A 22974-nucleotide genomic window follows, 5' to 3' on the forward strand; every position below is an offset into this window, starting at 1 on the left:
TGAGACTTCAACTGATGAGATGCATAAGCAATTACCTTGCCCTTCCACATCAACACAATACCTAATCCAACACCTGAAGCATCACAAAATATGGTTAAACCCATGCAATCCTTGGGCAAAGTCAAGATAGAAGCTGAAGTCAACAAATCCTTGAGCTTTTGAAAGCTTGCTTTACAAGCATCGGACCACTAAAAGGAATTCTTCTTCTGGGTCAACTTGGTCAACAGAGCTGCAATGGATTAAAAAACCTCAACAAAGCCGACAATAGCCCACCAAGCTAATAAAACTCTAAATCTTGGTGGGAAAAGTAGGTCTAGCCCAATCACGAACCACTGCAACCTTAGCTGGATCAACTATAATACCTTCCTTAGTCACCACATGACCCAAGAAAAAAACAGACTCCAACCAAAACTCATACTTAGAGAACTTAGCATACAAATTCTTATCGCTCAATCTCTAAAGCACAATCCACAAATGCTCCTCCTACTCAGCCTCACTCTTGGAATACACCAAGATATCATCTATAAATACGATAATAAAAGAGTTGAGATACTGTCGAAATACCCGATTCATTAACTCCATGAATGTGGTAGGGGAGTTGGTCAACCCAAATGACATGACCAAGAACTCATAATGACCATATCGAGTTTGAAATGTTGTTTTTGAAATATCCAAATATCTAATCCTTAACTGGTAATAATCGGACCGCAAATCAATCTTCGAAAACACTTCAGCACCCTGAAGTTGATCAAACAAATCATCTATGTGAGGAAGAGGTTACTTATTCTTAACCATCACCTTATTCAACTGTTGATAATCAATACACATCCACATAGACCCATTCTTTTTCTTTACAAACAAGACAGGCACATTCCAAGATAAAATACTAGGTCGAATAAATCCCTTGTCTAGCAGCTCTTGCAACTGATCCTTCAGTTCATTCAACTCTGCTGGGCCATCCTATAAGGAGGAATAGAAATGGGCTTGGTACTCGACTCAACATCAATAATAAAATCAATATCTCGATCCGAAGACATACTAGGCAAATCTGTAGGGAACACATCCATAAAGTTACGGACAACAAGGATAGAATCCAAGGAAGAGGTGAAACAACACTTGTGTCATGAATATAATCCAAGTAAGATAAACATCCCCTCTCAACCAATTAACGAACCTGAACATAAGATATGACCCTCTTGGGAGCCGAATGAAGTGTACCCTTCCAAGCTATCCTTGGCACACCTAACGAAGCTAAAGTCATAGTCTTGGCAAAATAATCTAAGACAACATAATAAGGAGCCAACTAATCTATGTATAAAATAATATCAAAATTGACCATATCTAATACAAGCAAATCTACTAAAATCTCATTCCCGCAAAAGTCACAACACAAGATCGGTACGCCCGATCCACCACTAAAGAATCACCTACCGGGGTAGATACACGAATAGGCATGGCAAGAGGCTCACTAACAGAATAAAAACCAGAAGCAAAATACACAAAATATATAGAAGAAAGTCAATTTGAGATCAAATAATATAGATACAGGTCTGAAATAAATGGGGATAATACCTGTAATCACAATATCAAAAGCCTCTGCCTCAGATCTGGCTGGTATAGCATAACAATGTCCACAACTACCAACTGGCTGAGTAGCCCCACGGCCACCAATACGGGCTGTACCATCCCTACCTCTTTCACCTTTGGTAGAACCCTTACCTCTCACAACTGAAATAGGAGTAGCTCTAACCATATGGAGAGAACAGTCCTTGGCCACATGAACAATCTCATCAAACACATAGCAACCTCTATGACCCGTCTCAATAAGAAAAAATAAAACTAAGCTCGAACAGCCACCCTGAACTGCTGAACAAAAATATCCACTAGCCGAACTCTATAAAATCACCTGCACTGGCCTACCATGGTATCCACGAGAACTTCTAAAATCTCTACTTCAATTGGTCTGACTCCTGAACTCACCTAAACGTCACGCCTTCTTGACGCCTCTCTGAGATTCACTAAGAATACCTTCTGTCATCTTAGCATGATCCATAATACTCAAAAAAAAAATCCCAAAACACAATCATCTGAGATGTAGCCAATTGAAGAGAGACATCCAAACCCTTTTCAAACTTCGTATCTACTCAAACTAGGTGGAAATACTATCATAAGAATGTCTGGACAAGGCATAAAAGTTTGCCTCATACTCAACAACTATCATGTAGCCTTAATCCAAATGATCAAACTCGTCCCACATATAGTCTTCTCAAACTGAAAGGCACAAATCTCTTTAGAAAAGCCTTGACAAACTGATTCCAAGTGATCTCAGGAAAATCGTGGGGTCTATAATTGATAAGAGACCTTCACTGATCTCTCTTCGTATCTTGTAACTGATATGTAGTGTAAGCCTTCCTATTCACATAGAAAGAGTGAAACACAACTTAGAACACAAGATATGAAAGAATTCACATGATAAAGAATAAAATAAGGAAGGTTTCCTAAAGATATCCTATAGCCTCTTAAAGATAGTTACGGACGTCCATATATTGATCCGCGAGACTCTATTAGACATCCCTTTCTTACACCATTGAGACCAATGAAACCTAGCTGTTTTGATACCAACTTGTCACGACTCAAAAATGAGGGTCATGATGGAAAATTATCATGACGTACCTTGACAAGTAAGTCTATCACCAAAACTGATACAAAAAAAAAAAAAGAGAAAAATATCTCAAGGTAAGGCTTCTAAAATTAAGCCAAACCATAATAGTAATCATAACAATACAAAAATAACTTATCCAAAATACCAATCATGCCCAAAACTAGGTGTCAATAGTGTAAGAACTACTAATACAATCCAAGAGTCAAATACATCTAAACAATAATAAAAAAGAAACAGTAACTGCCTCCGAATAGTAATAAAGGTATAACTACTATAAAAAGATAGAGGTGAACTTTGAACACATAAATGTCCAACCGCTACCTTGAAAACTCCAATAATCGCTCGAGTCTATCAAACTGAGGCGTACTCAAGCTAGGACCTGCATCGAAAGGACGCAGTAGGCATGAGTACGGTCCACTTGTACTCAGTAGATATCATAGGCTGACCAATCAAAACAGTAAATAAAGCATACAAAATATACACTAAGGGTACGTCACCTGCAATAAAAAAATATCCCATAATAGTAGCCCACACCGCTTGTACTAACTGTTCTAATATATCTCACATATATTGCAACATCACACCAAGATAGAACAAAAGTACGTTCACATATAAAATGAATAAGGGGAACATGCATATACAAGATCATCAAATACAAGTAAAAGAAGATACGAGAAATACATAGATGACAAGTCAATATGCCAATACAACACAATATAACACAATAAAGTAAGTGCAATGTATATGATGATGATGATAATGATGATGCACGAGGTCATCGCACAACCTCAGACATCATCGCACAATCCCCGTATACACCTACGGAGGCAAACCTCCCAACGTAGGACCCATGGGGTTTCGTCAACCCATATACAATCCACATATCTCATATTTTTTTCTGGTACATCCCTTGGAAAGAACTTTATAAGGTGTTACAATATCTTTTAAAAATGTGTTGCTAGTGTTTCTCAGATGTTTCCACGGTGGTACCAATGTTTCATGAATGAGTATGATATGAAGATGTAATGCTCACAACCAATCACAATGAGTATTTCCACAACCAACCACAATGATACATTTTCACAACCACATGAGCCAATATTCACTCATTATTTTTGTTTCATCCATTAATTTGCACACGTCTCATATGTCAATAAGGTATGAATATAATCACAATACACCAATGGTACCACATTAAGCATTTTAAAAACACAATACAATTCTTCATATACATTCAAGGCTATTATATCACATAGGACCCCACACGGTCACACATATCACATAATAACTCAATTTCGATAATTACATCATATATAGACCCCCACACGGTCACAACACATAAATAACTATTTTTCATGATTAGTTTTCATCCTTAACATGTATTTTGTATCGTCATTTACTACCATCCCAGTCTGAAAAAATTAAGCCATAACCTATCTCAAAAGCCGAATTCGGTCCGCTGTACTTAAACTAGTGATCTTACTTTTCATGAACAATCTTTGAATCCACTAAAAACATCAAATATGAAATCGACGCATCAAAACAAAATCAACTACATCTATATTGATTATTTTTGGTTCGGGGTCAAAACGGATCCCCAAAATTAGTTTTCAAAAAAGAAGGGCAAAATCAAAACTTTACTTCAAAAACATGTTTACCATATATTTAGAAACCTACACGTGAAAAACCAAGTTAAATCGACTCAAAAATGGGATTTGAATCGAAGAAAAACCATTTTTGAGCTTTACCGGATAAAATCTTGAAAATTAGGGTTAAAATCAAGAATCGGAGTTGTTTTGAAGGTTAAAATGCTGAAAAACTTTTAATTATAAGATAAAAATATTATTCAACTGAAAAAAGTGAAATTTAGGTTTAAAATCATGCCCTAAGATTTTTAAAATTTTGAGAAATTAATCAAGAAATTATTAAGAAAAGGAGTGAAGTAATAAAATTAAGAAATAGGTGTTAATCTAACTTCCCATGCTCCCACAAACTTTACTTTTAAGCTCCCACACTATTTTAGGGTTTAACTCCCAAGAATCAAGATGAAAATGAGCAAAGTGGACCAAAATGAGTGAAAATATGCTATTTATTGTAGATTTTCTGCAATAGCAGTGTTTTTTATTGGTTATTGGACTTCGACGGGGTGCTCAGGATTAGTTCGGAGTCCGATACATGTAAACAAACTATGCAACCATACTAAATTTGACGTTCCAAACATGATGACGATAGTAGATTTTCAAAAAAACACCATTTTCACAAAGTGGACCTCCGAAATTCGAAAATACAATTTTCCAAACCGAGGGTCGAAATGAGATTTAAAAGCCATAAAATCATACCAAACATGCTAGCATCCTAAAATTGATATTTTGGAACTGTTGCCAAAGTCGTATTTTCCATCCGAGGTCGTTTTGATCAAATGTGGATTTCACGCCCATATTTTTAATTTTCCAACTTTCCGACCAGTAGGTCAAAATGAGCTCGGGTGTACCGGGACCCTAACCAAAGGTCTACCCTATCTTACATTGATATTTTAGAGCTGTTGGTGCAGTCCGTTCATCCATCCGTCGCACGGATCAAAAGATATCCACATAGGTCCAAAATAAGGCTCTCGAAACCATTAAAAACCACAATATTGCATAACTGATACTAAAATGCATCAAAAATTATGTCAATCACTCTCACACCTCAAAAATATCATAATGTAACTACGAAAAGGGATAAAATAGTCAAATCACATAAAATCACAAATTTCACATATTTCATCAAATTTTTAGGTCGTTACACTTTGCTTTTAACTTTTGTCCACATAAATATAAAGATATAACATATATAAAACATCTCAAGTAAAAGGTTTAAAAGGAGTGAAGTGCACAAATATCTATTTTGGGGTTACCATTTAACTAGTAATATTTTTTTTTGCAAGTTTGTCTGCTTTGGATAAAAGATCAGACAATCACTTCTGAAGCTTAGTAACTTCAGACATTTGCGCTTGAGAAAATGGTCTTGTGAAGGCTAAATATCAGATGTTTTAGATTCATATTTAGTAGCTTGCAAATGTGAAAGTTCAAACATTTCTTGATTGAGGTGTATGTAAGTAAAGACTGATTAAACTACCAATCATGTACGTCTGAATCTTTTCATGCATGTTTGGAAAACAATTGAAATTTCAGACATGTGTGTTTGAACAAAACTGATAATTTTGTCCTTCGAAATTTAACAATTCAATGCATGGTTCAATACTCAAAAATACTCTAAATAAGAAAGAAATTAAAATATAAGTTTCATATATTATAAAGAACAAAATATAATCATTAATTTATCAAAAACACAACAAATCTAATAAACTTATTTAACACTTTTTTATTTTTTCAATTTTGCAAAGTCAACCTCGAGCCACTAAGTGAAAAATGATAATTTAATTTAAAAATAAATTTACCCATAAGATAAGAAACTCAATATGAAGTTTCATCGAAAACAGAGTTCAAATCGACTTTCAAATCATCAAAAATATGATTTCTGAGTTTTAGACTCAAATTCTCAATTTTCATGTTCGTATGCAATTTAAATGGATGAAATAATTTATAAATCAGTAAATTGATGCCAAAATTAGTTTATCAATAACATATGAACCTTAAGCTATAACAATAAAAAAAATTACAAATCGATTTTCAAACCAAATAATTTTAATTTCTTATCTTTGAGTTTTCAAATCTCAACTTTTGAAAATCAATGTGTAAAAACCCAATGGATATTCTTAAAAACTGAAAAAATCAATGGAAGAGAAACACGAACCCAACGTGTATATGAGAAAAGCAAAATGAGAATCGCCTTAATTGGAATTTTCTAACTTCCAAAATGTGAAAATACTAAATTCTCAAAACTTGCTTATATTAAATCACTGACACTTTTCGTGGCGACTTTACGATTGCAATAAAAGGACTCTATTGCACCAACCCCTTCACTAAAATGTCAATTTTTCTTGCAAACTCGAAATTCAATGATTTTTTTTTGCATTAGTTTTAAAATTATGATACATATCTGATGTTCTATAAGAGCACCATTTGGTGCTCATTCACTTCAGTTGTACTATTAAAACTCAAGGACATAGAACTTCAACTTCAAACAAGTATTTAAAACTAATTTGAGATTTTCCAAATACAAATTAATACTAAAAATTTATCATACCGCATGTTTCAAACTTGTGGGATCATCAGATCACCCCGTTCGAGGTCATCTTAATCGAATATTGACAGTTATCAACTCTAAGCTTTAAGAAAATAAAATTTTCATTCATATGTCGAAAATGCTTTCAAATTCTCCAAGATTCATGTCAAACCTCTAACTAGGTTATAAGTCACTTTGCGGATCTAGTGAAATCATCAAAACTGAAAATTGAACTTGTTAACCCCAAATGTTGACTTTGGTCAAACTTTCATCTTCAAAACTGTCAAAACTAAAATTCTTCCTCTTCACTCATTGAATCAACTAATAAATTGTACCACTCATTTAAGTAAGTCATAAACAATAAAATAACGTTATACAAAGGTATGAAATTAGATAAATGAATTTAAAATACAAAATAACCATATGGATAATTATAGTCTCAGTCATATGTGTCTGAATTCTTAGGAACAAAAAATAAATTTTTTAACTAAAATTTATCTCATACTAGGTATTCGTGCAAAAAAATATAAAATGAGTATTAGCTAACTGGAAAAATTGACACTCTGTGAACTTTTTACGTTTGGAGGGCTTTAGCATTATTTAGTTTTCTTGAGGACAAACAACAATTTAAGTTTGAGAGAGTTGATAATCTATAAAACAAGGTACAAAATAGAAAAGAAAGTTCAATATTATTAATGCAAATCGTGTATTTCAACTATTGCACCATGCCTCATTATATAGGTTGTGATTTGTGTATAATTGTAGAGTTTTAATAGAATTATATTATTTGAGTTAAATCCTTGTACAATTGCATAACCTAAATGTAATACACTCCTACTTCTTATCATATGCACAAGGTCATATAGTCTCCTAAGTGCAATACGAGTCTGCATTCTCTGGAAGAGTCCTAACTCTAGTCTCCAACACTTCCTCTCAATCTAGTGTAAGGAATATCATCCACTCCTATCTTTCTTTGAAATCTTATTTTTTTTCGTTAGTGCCTGTGTGTGTATGTCAGTAAGATAGTTTAATAATCGAACAAAGTGTATGATGAACTGCCTCTAGATATTTTTTTCTAATAAAATAATAGTCCATCTCCACATGTTTGGTTCTGGCATTTAGCACTAAATTTATTGTGATGTACAATGCATTGAGGTTGTTACAAAACAATATTATAGTTATTGTTAGAGTGACAACAATATCTATGAATATGTAGGTGATCCATGGGATTTCAGCTGTAGTAGAAGCCAACGCTTTTTATTCAGCGTCGATGCTTGACCTGACAATTGTATGTTGTTTTTTAAAGGTCCATGAAATGAAATTAGAACCTAGGTATATTGTATTCCTATAGTTGATCTAATTGTTGTGTTACAACTACCCCAATCCACATCAGAGTATCCATACAGCCCCACAGGTGATTTTCCAATCAACCTAAGTCTAATTTGTATTGTCTCTCTCACATACCTGAGGATTCTTTTCAGCGCCTACAAGTGTTTAATGTTTGAGGATTGAATGAACTGACTTATAAGGTTAACTACATGAGCTATATCAATCCTGGTCAATGTGAGGTACTGAAGACTGCCTACAATACTTCTTTATTCTGAAGCATCCACAGGGCTGCCTTAAGCTTCTTGTAATTTATGCTTTTGTGCCAGTGGTTTGGCAATTTCTCTAACCATGGACATATCAATTTTTCTTAGAATGTCATTGTCATGTTTGATTTGATTTAGATGAATGCCTTTATCAAAGTACACAATCTCAATTCCAAAAAAGAAATGAAGAGGATCAAAATCTTTCATTGCAAATTCTTTTCTAAGTGCTGTAAATATATCCTGAATATGAGTAAGTGAGCTACCTATAATCACACTGTTATCTATATCTAGAGTAGAAGAAGAATAGTACCTCTCTTGGAGTGTAAGACAAATAGACATGGATCTACTTTATTGCATTTGAAGCTAATCTGTAGTAAAAATGAGTTGCACCCATCAAACTAAGCTTTAGGAGCTTATTTAAGACTATATAGTGCTTTCTTTAAAGAGCTGATATGTCTTGGGAATTGAGGATCAACAAAGCCTGGTGATTGTGCCGTGTAAACCTCTACCTCTAGATGTCCATGCAATATGCATTTTTGACATTAAGTTGTCTAATAGGCTAGTGTATGCTAACAAATACTAATAGTACCACCATTATTATTGTTGCTTTCACAATAGGGTTAAATGTTTCTTAAAGATAAACTCTTTCAAGATAATAAAAGTCTTTGGCAACCAACATAACTTATATTTATCTATTGAGACATCTGACTTTAACTTGATTTTGAACACTTATCTTGATCTAACCATATTCATTTCTACTTTTCTAAATACTAGTATTTATGTTTGATCTCAACGCAAAGCATCAACATCATTTTTCATGACTTCATACCAATGTGGTTCCTAAGTGCTTGATCCACAATTTTAGGCTCATTAGATACCACTTTTTCAGTTGCTATTAGATTGTGTGAGAGGCATTCTTTGTCTTTAATTTAGTCATCATTTAATGCCTTGATGTGTTGTCAGAAACTTCTAGTTCTACACTCTTATTAATGGTGATAGAGGGTTCCGAATTTTAAGTGGACTTCATTTTAATCGTCCACCCTAAAAGATCAACTCTAAATGTGTACCTTGCAGATTGTAAACTAAAGTTTGATCAGGTTTCTATGTTTCATCACCTGTAGGGGTGTCAAAATCAACAAAGTTATCACCTTCACCATCTGAGCTAGTTTCTAGTGAATCTTGGCCATTGTTTTTTGATAGTGCATCATCAATAAACTCATTATTATTAGGAATAGTTTGAGAGGTTTCTGATGTAGTATTGGTGTCCAACATTTCCTCTAAAGTGACCACTCATTGCTTGAGGCACATCCTGCATATTGAAAAACTAAAAAATGGTAGTTACGAGACAAAAAGTATCTGGAGTAAATTATTCTAGCTGAACATAGGGAAGTATGTTCTCATAAAAGACCACATGTCTAATATAAAGCCCTCTTAGTCGATGGTTTATAACATTGTAGCTTTTGTGTAGACTGTTGTATCTAATAAACATACAGGGGTAAGTTTTAGATTCAAACTTTCTCTGACCCTTAAGATGTGGATAACACATATATCCAAACACTTTCATGCTATTACAATCAGGAGATTATCCATGAAGTTTAACAAAAGGTGATTCCCCATGAATTTTAACAAAAGGTATCTCATTCTTCAGGACTGATGATGGTAGTCTGTTTATAAAAAAATTATAGTGAGAAAAAATTTCGCCCATATAAACATAGACAATTTTGCATGAAAGAGTAGAGTTAGACCTGTTTCTACTATATGCCTATGTTTTCTCTCAGAATACCATCTTGTTTAGGTGTATTGGGATATAACACTTGTCAAATAGTTTTGCAATTTTAAAAATATTTAATGAATTCATCACCAATAAGCTCACCACCTCCGTCACATTGAATGATCTTAATTGGCTTTGAAAATTAATTTTAAACCACTTTTTGAAAATTAAGGAAAGTCACATAAAATTTAGAATTCTTTCTTATTGGATACAACCAAGTATATCTTGTGTTATCATCCATAAATATAGCATAGTACTTCATATGTTGAGATGATTCAACAGTGGCTGGACCTTAAAGATCACAATAAATCTTGAGTAATGGTTCCTTTTCAATTTTATCTCTCAATGCAAAAGAAAGCTTATAACTTTTTTTCAACTGACAACTAATTCAAATAATAGGCACTTTATTCCAACTCTTAATATCTATAATCTTATTTCTACTAAAAAATTATAAGGACTTCAAACTAGGATGATCTAATCTAGCATGTCAAATGCAATTTGTCTTCCTCCAGTTTGGGGTGCTGTCAAGGCATAGATGTTATCTTTCAATGTATACAATCCTTCTTTCCTAGTTCCCTTGGATATTTGTATCCCTGAATTTTTGTATTTAACAATAAAATTAGATCCATCAAACTCAATAGTACAACAATTGTCTTTTGCAAGCTTGCTAACAAACAATAAGTTCTTCTTTATCTTAGGAACTACTAGTGTCTCTTTAATTTTCAAACCTGACTTTGTTTTATTTCCATTGTGTGTAATGTTTAAAAATGATCCATCTCCAAAAGTAATCTTATTAGTTCCTTTGTAAGTTTTAAGATCAGACAGATTACCTGTGTTATTGGTCAAGTGATCGGTTTCTCCAGAGTCTTCATATATTATATTATCCTCAGTTATTGTGCTTTGAAATTTGACTTCTACTAAGGCTTGAGGAAATTTTTCTACAGCGTAATATGAGTAGTCCTACCTCTAGAATCATGTTAGTGTAGTGTAGTTATTCCTAGAACAGATTTGACAAAAATTAGAGGATGAATATTTATTCTTAGTTTGGTTTGAAGCCTGCATATTCTGACTATTTTGATTGTCGTTTCCTTGTATAGTAGTCCTAAAACCTCTTTCCTTGTGTAGTTTTTATTACCTCTATTCCAATTTTAGTTGTTTCTTCTTCCGCCCCTGCTCCGTTGTGTAAAGAAATTCATATTATGATTTTCCTATGGCATTTCTTTATCATTTTCACTCATGTAAAAGCCTCATAGTGCATTGACAAACTGACTGAGTATGGGATATGGTGCCATTCCAAGCATAACAGTTTTGAAGGTCTTATATTTAATGCCTAAACCTCTAGCAAAGTTGATAACTTTGCTATCCTCATCGACAGGTTTGTGAATGGTTGCAAAACCATAACATGCACCTTTGAATTCTTTAAGATATTAATCAAGTTTCTTGGATCCTAACTTAATGTTTTGAAATTATTGCTTTAGCTGAAATTCCTTGTCCTTAGTTTTTTTGAGATATGTTTCTTCCAAGCATTTCCACATCTCTTTGGTCGTATAATATACCATAATGAGATACATCCTCTCCTTAGTCATGCTACTTGAGATCCATGTTCTCAACAACACACCCTTCTCTTCCTAAGCACTACCCAAATCTATAACATCTATTCGTTCAATAACTTTGTCCTTCCCATCTATGGCAATTGAAGACTAACAGTTGGTTTTCCTCTTTTGATCAAATCTGTTACTTTCAGAACTTGCATGATTTGTGTTCTCCACATCAGTTAATTGGTAGGATTAAGCTTGATTGGACAGGAAACAATAAGGTGATGTAGCGATGAAGTTGATAGTGACATAGAGGTCGTGTGAGGCCATTCTAGTGAGATTTTGAGTGGGATTATTCGTGGAGTTTCTTGATTGTCTTAAGTTGTAACGACCCTTCTGATTGTTCGTGAAATCTTTTCATCTTCATTATTTTAGCTCTCTCCATAGTTTACGTACATGAATTTATGACTCACAGTATGAGTAATATCAATTTTTGAAGTGTACGAAGGTGATTGAGTCGTTAGTTGGGTTATTATGAGCTAAAGAAAGTTAAATTCGAACGCGGTCAATTTTCAATCAAGATGATCCCAGAGTAGTATTTTAGTAATTTCAATAGATTCAGAATGCACTTTTTAGTCAATTTACATATTTAATTTATTTATATAGGATTTAAAATAAATTTTGATAATTTATTTGAAGTTTTGAGTATTTAAAATAATTAATTTAAAGATGGTTAGTAAAACTATTATTTTATTAAAATTAGTAGTGGATCATATCCACTATTTCCTTATTTTCTTTTCTGTCACATATGAGATTAGGGTAATAGATTATCAGACAAGGTATTATATGTTCAATTTATTAGAATATAGAGAAAAGAAAAGGAAAAGGAAGTACTGTTGTTGCATAACTCGAATTTCAGGTTCGTATATTTAATGTGTACGTAGGAATATAATATGTATAATTTTGGTGGAAGAAAAATTGGATTAAGGGAAAAGTATGCAGTGGCGCATGCCACTGTTTCTTGATTTCACGCTTTCCAATGAAGTTAACTTTTGTTAATTTTTTATGAATATAAAAAGTAGCACAACCACTGTTGGCTGTTTTCTATTTTTTTTTCAGGAATACTAAAGTGGCACTATTGCAGAGAGTTAGTGTTAATTATATATTATAGAATATCTGTGTTTACATCTAATTTTGACCTCTAAAATTACTTCTAGACGGCTATTTTTATCAAAATTATTTAATTTTAATTATTAATATTTTTTACATATTATTCTTACATTGAATACATACAGACGTATCACATTCATAATTTAGAAAAATACATAAATTATTTTATTATCTTTTAGTATCATTTTTATAATTTTTAAATTTATATACAATATTTTATGTAATTTTATTAATATTTATTAAATTATTTTTCACATAATTGTGCACACTCGCATTTTTCAAATACATTATCTAATGTTGTATTATTATTATTATTATTATTATTATTATTTATCCCTACTAGAATTTAAATAACAACCTAATTTAAAATTACTTTGCCTAAATTTATTTATCTTTTAACCCAATTTCATTCAATTCATTACAGTTTTAGCTAATTTAAAATTCAATTTTAAATTATTTTTAAATTTTGGCTCAAACTTTAAATCTCAGCTGTCAATCAAAACAGATCCAACGACTGAGATCAAAGATCCACTTCCTTTCTTTTAAATACTACAACCTAAACCCCAATTTCATTCAAAACAACAACAACCGCACCACCCCCACTTTCTCTCTCTATCTCTCCTCTTTCTCTCTGGAACCCTCCAACCGCCGCCCCTCCCCTCTCGTCCTCCTTTTCTGGTGAAATCATTAAGTCCGGTGACCTCTTTCACGCCATGCAACACCAAAAATCCATCGAAGCCCGAGCCGACGCCTCCTCTGGTAAGCTAACGCCGCCAGCCGCTAGACGACAGAAAGCCATCACTGCCTCATCCGCCCAGATCTACCATACCATCAGCAACCAGCCATGGATGCCTCCCACTCCGCTCTTCCATCCCCAGCGAAGACAGCCATAGACACCGCTCCAACTTTACCTCTCCAGATCTGCCACGATCCACTGACGAACAGCGCCACTGCGGCCTCCTATCCGTCGCCCTCCCTTCTCCATCATCAGCCAAAGAAGACCTCCTCCAGCAATCGTGAACCAGCGATGCTACCCCCAGATCTAACTACCATACGACTTGATTCCTCAATTGTATGTTTGTTTTCGTTGATTTGATTTGCATGTTCTTTTCGTCACCCAAATTGCCTAAATTAACCTCTTAGATCTAAGGTTTATGATATCTAACTTTGAATGTTGATTTAATCTGTTTAATTACGTGTTTACCATTGGACTATTATGTGCGAAAATCCTCAATTTTTGACACTCAATATGATTACTGACTTCTACTTGTTATTGAAAGGTGTTATACTTGGATTATGTTTGAATTAGTGTTTATGATAAAATATTTATTGTGTTTATTCCTAACTGACAATTGATTCATTGTTTTTGTGGAATTGATTGAGTCTGGTTACCGTAACAAGTTGCCTTATATTTTGTTAATTAATTTGAACATATATGGTAAATAATACGTGTTTCTGTTATTATTTATTCTCTTTTAAATTAATACTCCTCCGTTTTGAATTAGTTGACCCTCTTTCTAAAAAAAATTGTTTCAATTTACTTGTCCAACTTCTCAAATCAAGATTATTTTACACAAATTCTTTCCATTTTACCCTTAATAGGTATTAAATATAGTTACACTTTTTAAATTTTTTTAAAAATAACTTATATTTTCAATACAAATTTTATGAAACTTGACTTTTTTTTTTCTTTTCAAGGAGTACTATTAGTATTCCTATAAGATTTTCATTCCATGCATGCATATGCTACAATTTTCTATGTTTAATTAATTATTGAGTCTTACAATGTTAAAAAGGGTAAAAAGGTAAAATACACTCCTACTCCTAATCATTGAATTTCTTAATTAATGGGTGTGCTAAGGTTGAAAGGGCATCTAATTCGAAACGGAACGGAGGGAGTATCTTTTTTTACTCATCTATTTATGGTAAGTTGACTTTTTATTGATTCCGTTTAAGGAATATTTTATTTTATTCCCATCTATATGTTATTTTGTACAATACTTGTTTATTTTATGGAAATCCCAGTAGTATTTTGCACAGATTCTTACCTTTGTTTTGGTAATTACGACATGATATCAACAATCAATTGATTTACTCAATTTATTTAAGAAAGACAACTCCGTAATTGATTGGCAGATAAATATCCTTCCTTTAATCATCCGTATTCCCCTACTATATAAACATCCTTTCTTTTCAAATGAAGGGACAGTTCTTGGAAAAACAAAACACTCTCTGTTAGAAAATCACTAGCTATTTTGATTACATATTCTTCAGAGTTCTTTGATTTTCTTGGAGGCTTACTGGAATCACCGCATATTATTCTTACAAGTGCTTGTCTTTGTTATTCTTTTTATTTTTGTTATTGTTGTTTATCGGTGAGTATCTAACACGATGTAATTTAATTACTTATCTGTTCATTGAATGCTATAATGTGTTTGAAAACATGTTCATAGGGACTTCTCCGTGTGTTTGAAAACATGTTCATAGGGACTTCTCCGTATTATGTTTGTCATGTCACTTTGTGTATAGAAGCATGCCATAGTATCTTGTTTGTCTCTGCCTTTGCCATGTTGTTGCTCTATAGGTTGGGAGTTTTGGAAGAGTTGCAGGGATGTTTAAACTAACTATGTATCCCTTATAGCCAGTTGTTTTCCTTCTTATATTTTCTGATTATTTGGTTTGTAATATTGTTGTTACAAACATTACTATTGTTGTTATAATAATTTTGGGGACTGCTCAGGGACGGGAAATTACGTGCTCTATAAATAGTATAGGTAGGCACGACTTAGGCCTTTACATGTATTACGTGCTACATGAATCATCTAGGCATACAATTAGGGTTTATTAACATATGCGACGCTTGATCTAACGAATGTGATTTAATTCCGACGTATTAACACGTCTTTAGCCTATTGAACATTAGACGAAAATGATTTAATATATGTCTAGCATGTTAACACGAATTTAAGCATATTAACTTAACATTAAGTATGTATTTTAGCATGTTGAACATATTAATTAGACGTGAAGCATATCAATGTATTTTTGCATATTAGGTTTAAAGCATGTTAATGCATCTTTTGTGTATTAGCATAATAATTTATTTTTTTTAAGTATGTTAACGTATTTTCATTGTGTTAAAGCATGTTAAATTAAGTCCAAATAGATTAATATATTTTTCAGCATGCTAAACAGTATAGTTAACACATTTCTGCATCTTAATACATATCAACATACCAAAATAGTAGTGTTAATGTATTATAGCATGTTAATATCATAACTTTAGCATGATAATAACTTGTAGCATGATAACATTAAAGGGCAATATGTTAAAATCTCTGTACAGACATATTTTCTAGCATGATTTAACATATTAAACATTAGGTTTAAGTCAGTTTTAGCTTGTTTAAAACTACATTCAACATGTTAACATAAAGTATCACATATTATTCTTACAAGTGCTTGTCTTTGTTATTCCTAGTACGCCTTTAGACTTGACATCCAGCCTAGGGGCAGGTAGTCATTCGGAAGTAATGATCTCCAAATGACATTAAAGGTAAGACGTATGACTTGTCTAAGAGTTTGGTTAGTGGGCTGGATGATGATTAAGCAAGTTGGGGTTCTGATCCGAATGAGATAAAAAACATTTCTTTGTTAGATTTGATGAATTTTTTTATTTACTTTACTTGCTTATTTATTTGGGGTAGCTAGTTTATTATATAAGCAGTCTCCTTTTGTTGTAAATTATGACACTTTTTTCTCCTCGTTTGTCGTATTATATGTTTTATCGATTTTATCACTTAGGTAATAACAATTAGAAATAACAAAATAACATGTGTTTAAGTTAATAAAACATGAGACCTTTATTTGATCATGTAGAATCCCCATGTAAAATATGAATTCAGTTGGAAATCACCTTTGTGGACCTCAAAAGGTGCCTAACACCTTCCTTTCGCGGTAATTTTAACCCTTACCCAAACTATGGTAAACTAAGGCTAAACAACAAAATAGATTCGTAGTAGCCTAGACCGGTGCCCTAACTCACCTTAGTTAGATGGCGACTTCACATTCTACCTTAAAACAATCTCAAAAAGAGTGATCACGTCGAATCCTGCTTTTCGCGAGGAAAATGGGGCGCGACAGAATGACGACTCCACTCGGGATCTTAGGTTCTAACCATTATGAATTTGTGCTTTACGTGGAATTCTCTCCATTTTTTTTGATAATGTTTGACATCCTGATTTATTTTCTATATGTTCTTCTTTTATCGTTTACTTACATCATGATTTATTAGTCCTTTCTCCTTTTTCCTTTATGTGTTATTTCCGTTTCTCTATGTCTATTTCTTTTTCTTTTTCCCTTTTTATTGTTTATGCATTATCATGTTCATCTATATGTATACTGTTTAGCATGTTATATTTCACTATGTGCTACGTGTTATTGCTTTATATAACTGACATTTCGCTCATACTTTCCTTCACTTGGAACCTCTTTCATTTTTATTTTACAAACGATTGCGTGGTTGCTCGGACGTTCTTTCCTAAAACACCCTTCGAAAAATGCCTTGTGAATATGTCGATCAGCGGTGCGTCGATAGTCATAAGATTTCTCACTCTCGAGTTGTCCACTTGAGGGAACTATATCACAAACCCACTCTTGTCCTTTAGGTCTTGGCTACATATTTCTTTCACTAAGGAATATGCATCCCATTCAACGTAGGATGCCCTGGCATCCTTGACGCGTTTAATGTTAGTCTTATTCAAAGTCTAAAGAGATTTACGACCTCAAAGGGACTCATAATTATTTGCTATGTGTTGCATTTCTATGGATGTATTGACATCCTATCTATCTTGTTGTTTCCGTTCTTGCCATAGTCACTCCTTACATTTAGTGTTCCTCATTTTAGAGCTAGTTACTCTTAAAACCCTGGTCATGTCAAGACCCTACAATACACTCTTAAGGTCCATGCAAAACTTCCCTTCAAATTATCCCCTCATGCATCCGTTAGCATATTAATCATCTCTAGGCTCAATTTTTGCTTTAGTCTCATCCATTTTCTTTTAGTACAACTTATCATTTTCGGATATCCTCTTTCTATTTTTTCTAACGTTTACATGCTATTGTCCTACCACAATTCTTCGACATTAATATCATCAAATTCGTTTTGCACTCCAGCTTTCACAACCTCTAAGTCACACAGAGCTCTCATTACTTTTATTCATTCGGAATGAGCATAACTCATTATTTTCAAATGAGTAGGATATTTATTCTAGACTCTAGCACGTGCTCTTTGTTCCTAATTATAAATCCTTTCTTCTAAGGTTGACTAAAGTTGAACATCAGAAATGGCCAGTCAAGCGAGGCTTAGCAATCTTGCCAACAACGAAGCTGAGCACGAGAGTTTGGGGTTGTATCAACACAGAGCTATTTCTAACATCTGAAGGTTAGCAAGATAAATAGAGACAATTAAGGGGATAATGACTGATATTCGAGGCTCGATTGAGATGGCACTAGGTTTTCCAGAGCCGCTACCTGAATTAGATTTCAACCCACCCATCCACACCACGAAGTCTCTTATATTGACAACTTTATCTATACCTTATGGTGATGCACATATGTCCCCAAGTCAGTTTTCAATTGCATTGCTAAAAACACTTATTGAGTTGAAAAATACGAGTGAGGACAAGGAGACAGAAGGACAAGTTCCTAACTATGAGGCAAGATCATCTCAACAGCCCAAAATGAACAATTCATCCAAATCAAAGGAAAAAGACAAGGAGAGAATCAAGGGTTTGAACTTTCCATTCTATGATGGGTCGGGAAACCCTCATTCCTATTTGAAAGAGTACCTCAACAAGCTATCGATTATAGGACAAAGTGATAGCCTGAAGACGAAACTCTTTATTAGTTCACTTAAAGGTCCAGCATTGATGTGGTATGCCAAAAATGATACTAACAAATGGGTCTCTTGGAACAATTAGGCAAGCGACTTTATTAGACGATTCTACAATGAGCCTAAGAGGAAGCTCACAGTCGAGACTAATTTGGTTGTGTCATAGTTCAGAGACAAGGGAAAGATGATCATTGATGAGACATTCAAACCTCCAAAGCCGGAAAAAAGCATACCCCGAACTTAACTGATATGGTACCCAGCTCCAGGAATCATCCCAACATCCAATCATGTCTAATCCTATTATCCCCAGTCTTTCACAAAACATCCTTCTCAAACTGTTTGGTACCCACATCCATCCGCCACTTCAAAACCAAAATACATTCCAGTTTCTTTGTTCATAGGGACTTCTCCGTGTTGTGTTTGTCATGTCACTTTGTGTATAGAAGCATTCCATAGTATCTTGTTTGTCTTTGCCTTTGTAGTGTTGTTGCTCTACAGGTTGGGAGTTTTGAAGAGTCACTGGGATGTTTAAACTAACTATGTATCCCTTATAGCCAGTTGTTTTCCTTCTTATATTTTCTTATTATTTGGTTTGTAATATTGTTGTACAAATATTACTATTATTGTAATAATAATTTGGGACTGTTCGGGGGGCAAAAAATTACGTGCTCTATGAATAGTATAGGTAGGAACCACTTAGGCCTTTACATGTATTACGTGCTACGTGAATCATCTAGGCACACAATTAGGATTTATTCACATATGCGACGCTTTATATAATGAATGTGATTTAATTCCAGCGTATTAACACATCTTTAGCATGTTGAACATCAGGCGAAAATGATTTAATATATGTCTAGCATGTTAACACGAATTTAATCATATTAACTTGACATAAGTATGTATTTTACCATATTGAACATATTAATTTGACGTGACGCATGTCAATGTATTTTTGCATATTAGGTTTAAAACATGTTATGCATCTTTAGCATATTAGCCTATTAATTTATTTTTTTAAGCATGTTAACGTATTTTCATCGTGTTAAGCATATTAAATTAAGTCCAATGGGTTAATATATTTTTCAGCATGCTAAATAGTATAGGTAACACATTTCTGCATATTAATACATATTAGCATGCCAAAACAGTAGCATTAATGTATTACAACATGTTAATATCCTAATTTTAGCATGATAATAACTTGTAGCATGATAACATTAACGGGAAATATGTTAAAATCTCTGTACATTGGCATATTTTCCAGCGTGATTAACATGTTAAACATTAGGTTTAAGTCAGTTTTAGTATGTTTAAAACTACATTCAATATGTTATCATAAAGTGCCTGCACATTAGTATATTTCAGTATGTCAATAATAGTCAAATTTTTGCATTATTCAAATTACATTTCTGCATTATTAAGCTGCATTTCTGCATCATTGAAACTGTATTTCTGCATTATTAAAACTATATTTCTGCATTATTAAACTGCGTTTCTACATTATTAAACTGCGTTCCTTCTTTATTGAACTGCATTTCTGCATTATTATAGCTGTGTTTCTGCATTATTATTGCATTTCTGCATTACTAAAGCCGTGTTTCTACATATTAATGTTAATACCACCATAATAATTGGCATCATGTTAATTTCAGCCCGTTAATGACTTCAATATGTTAAACATAAAATTTCTACACGTTGATTCGTTCTCCCAAATTTAAATACATCCTTGTCATGTTAACACATTTTTAATATTTTGTTCTCATAAGTTTATAACACTTCATTCCTGAGCACAGTTTCATGACATATTTACCACACTTTAGACACATTCTTTTAACCACTTAACAACACTTTGTTACATTCCTGAATCACAGTTATATTTTTGTCACACTAATACTTGTTGAATACTTAGATATCATGCCTATAGGTCAATGACACAAAAAATAAATAATTATTTATCTTTCCATGTTAATCACATTATCAACGTTAATTAACCAAGAGGCTAACTTGGAACAATTATGTGCTACATGACGTCCTACTTTTTACGCGTTCCGATTCCTAGGCAACTTAGCTTTATTTTGTCTAGATCACAAAACAAAACAGAAAAGTCCAATGTCTCTTGGACGATAGGTGGGACGATAAGTATGTCTAAAAATGTTAGTTTTATTCTTGTCCTAGAACACCTTTAGAATTGACATCCAGCCTAGGTGGGGTAGGGCAGGTAGTCATTCGAAAGTGATGACCTCCAATCAACATTAAAGGTAAGATATATGACTTGTCTAAGGGTTCGGCTAGTGGGCCGGATGATGATTAAGCAAGCTGGAGTTCTGAACCGAATGAGACCAAAAATATTTCTTTGTTAGATTTGACGAATTCTTTTATTTACTTTACATGCTTATTTATTTGGAGTAGTTAGTTTATTATATAAGCAGTCCCCTTTTATTATAAATTATGGCACTTCTTTCTCCTCGTTTGTCTTATTATATGTTTTACTAATTTTATCACTTAGGTAATAACAATTAGAAATAACATAATAACATGTGTTTGTTTATTAATTACTTTATAACTTAGTCAACATTTAAGTTAATAAAACATGAGACCTTTATTTGATTATGTAGAATCCCCACGTAAAATATGAATTTGGTTAGGAACCTCCTTTGTGGACCTCGAAAGGTGCCTAACACCTTTCTTTCGAGGTAATTTGAGCTCTTACCTAAACTTTGATGAACTAAGACTAAACAAAAAAATAGGTCCGTTGTAGCCTAGACTGGTGCCCTAACTTACCTTAATTTGTTAGGTGGAGACTCTTCACACTCTACCTCAAAACAATCTCAAAAAGAGTGGTCACGTCGAATCCTGCTTTTCGCGAGAAAAATGGGGCACAATAATGTGAATAACCTATAGTACCACTAAGTTGTAATTATTTTGATACTTAGAGTTAGTTAACTTGTAATGAATAATCTTGGCTTTAATAGTGAGGAAAGTTTTACTTAATAATGACAAAAGGAAGAAAAGATCTTATGAATGAGAGTTTGTTGGCAGTGATGTTAATTAGGCCATTGGGCAACCACTATTTCAGTGGTTCTCTTTGATTTTTAAGTGAACCCTTATTCAATTAAAAATAATCATAATAGTAGGGTTTTCAATAGATGCATACTCTTATAGGGATTATATTTTTTAACAGATTTTGATTATTTGGAGACCTTATGGAAGGGCAAGACCTTAGCAAATTAGCTTGCGTTTGAATTCTTCGATTGAGGTAGTTACGGTTTATTTGGAGTTTAGACTCGACTTAATTATATGTATGCTACCAAATTAGATACTTGTCGATTGGTATTCGGATATGCTTGAAATTGTAGATGCGTGTATAAATGTTTATTAAAAATTTACTTGATGGAATTTTTTTATGACTTTAAGTGTACTTGTAAACTTGGTACATTGTGTTGTATGCTGTGAGGTTGTGTAAATTGATATTGATAATACTTATTTATGATGGATCGAGTACCATGGCAGTATGAATATGTATATGTTGGATCGAGTACCATGTCAGTATGGATATGTATATGTTGGATCGGGTACCATGTCGGTATAGATATGTATATATTGGACTGAGTACCACGCCGGTAAGGATATGTATGTGTTGGATTGGGTGCTACGCCGATACGAATATGTATATTTTAGATCGGGTACCACGACGGTACGAATATGTATATATTGGATTGAGTACCACGCTGGTACGGATGTATATATGTTGGATTGGGTATCACACCGGTATGATACATGAACATAGATTGTTCTCTGCAGGTAATGACTATTTGGGCTAAAATAAGTCCCATCACTTATGTGTTCATAATCGTGTTGATTCCTTGGATGTTATAGTATGGTTGATACTTTTGATGGTTATGTGGCTTGTTTGTGAGCACTGTTTGATATGTTATTGCTGTATTGTTGATTCAATGAGTATTTGTTATGTGATAAAGCCTATCTACTTATTATTAGATTTATGTTGTGTTCATGTTATTAAGTTGAGTTGTCCTATGATACCTACCAGTGCATAGTGGTTTGTACTGATACTACCCTATACTTTTCTTTTGTTGAGTGTAGAAAGTATTTCAGAGGCTCAGACACGACATCACCTCTAGATTTTAATAGCAGATCTTGATTTGAGGTTGAGCACTCTATCT

The sequence above is a fragment of the Capsicum annuum genome, chromosome 2 (assembly GCF_002878395.1).
Source record: "Capsicum annuum cultivar UCD-10X-F1 chromosome 2, UCD10Xv1.1, whole genome shotgun sequence".
Classification (NCBI taxonomy): domain Eukaryota; kingdom Viridiplantae; phylum Streptophyta; class Magnoliopsida; order Solanales; family Solanaceae; genus Capsicum; species Capsicum annuum.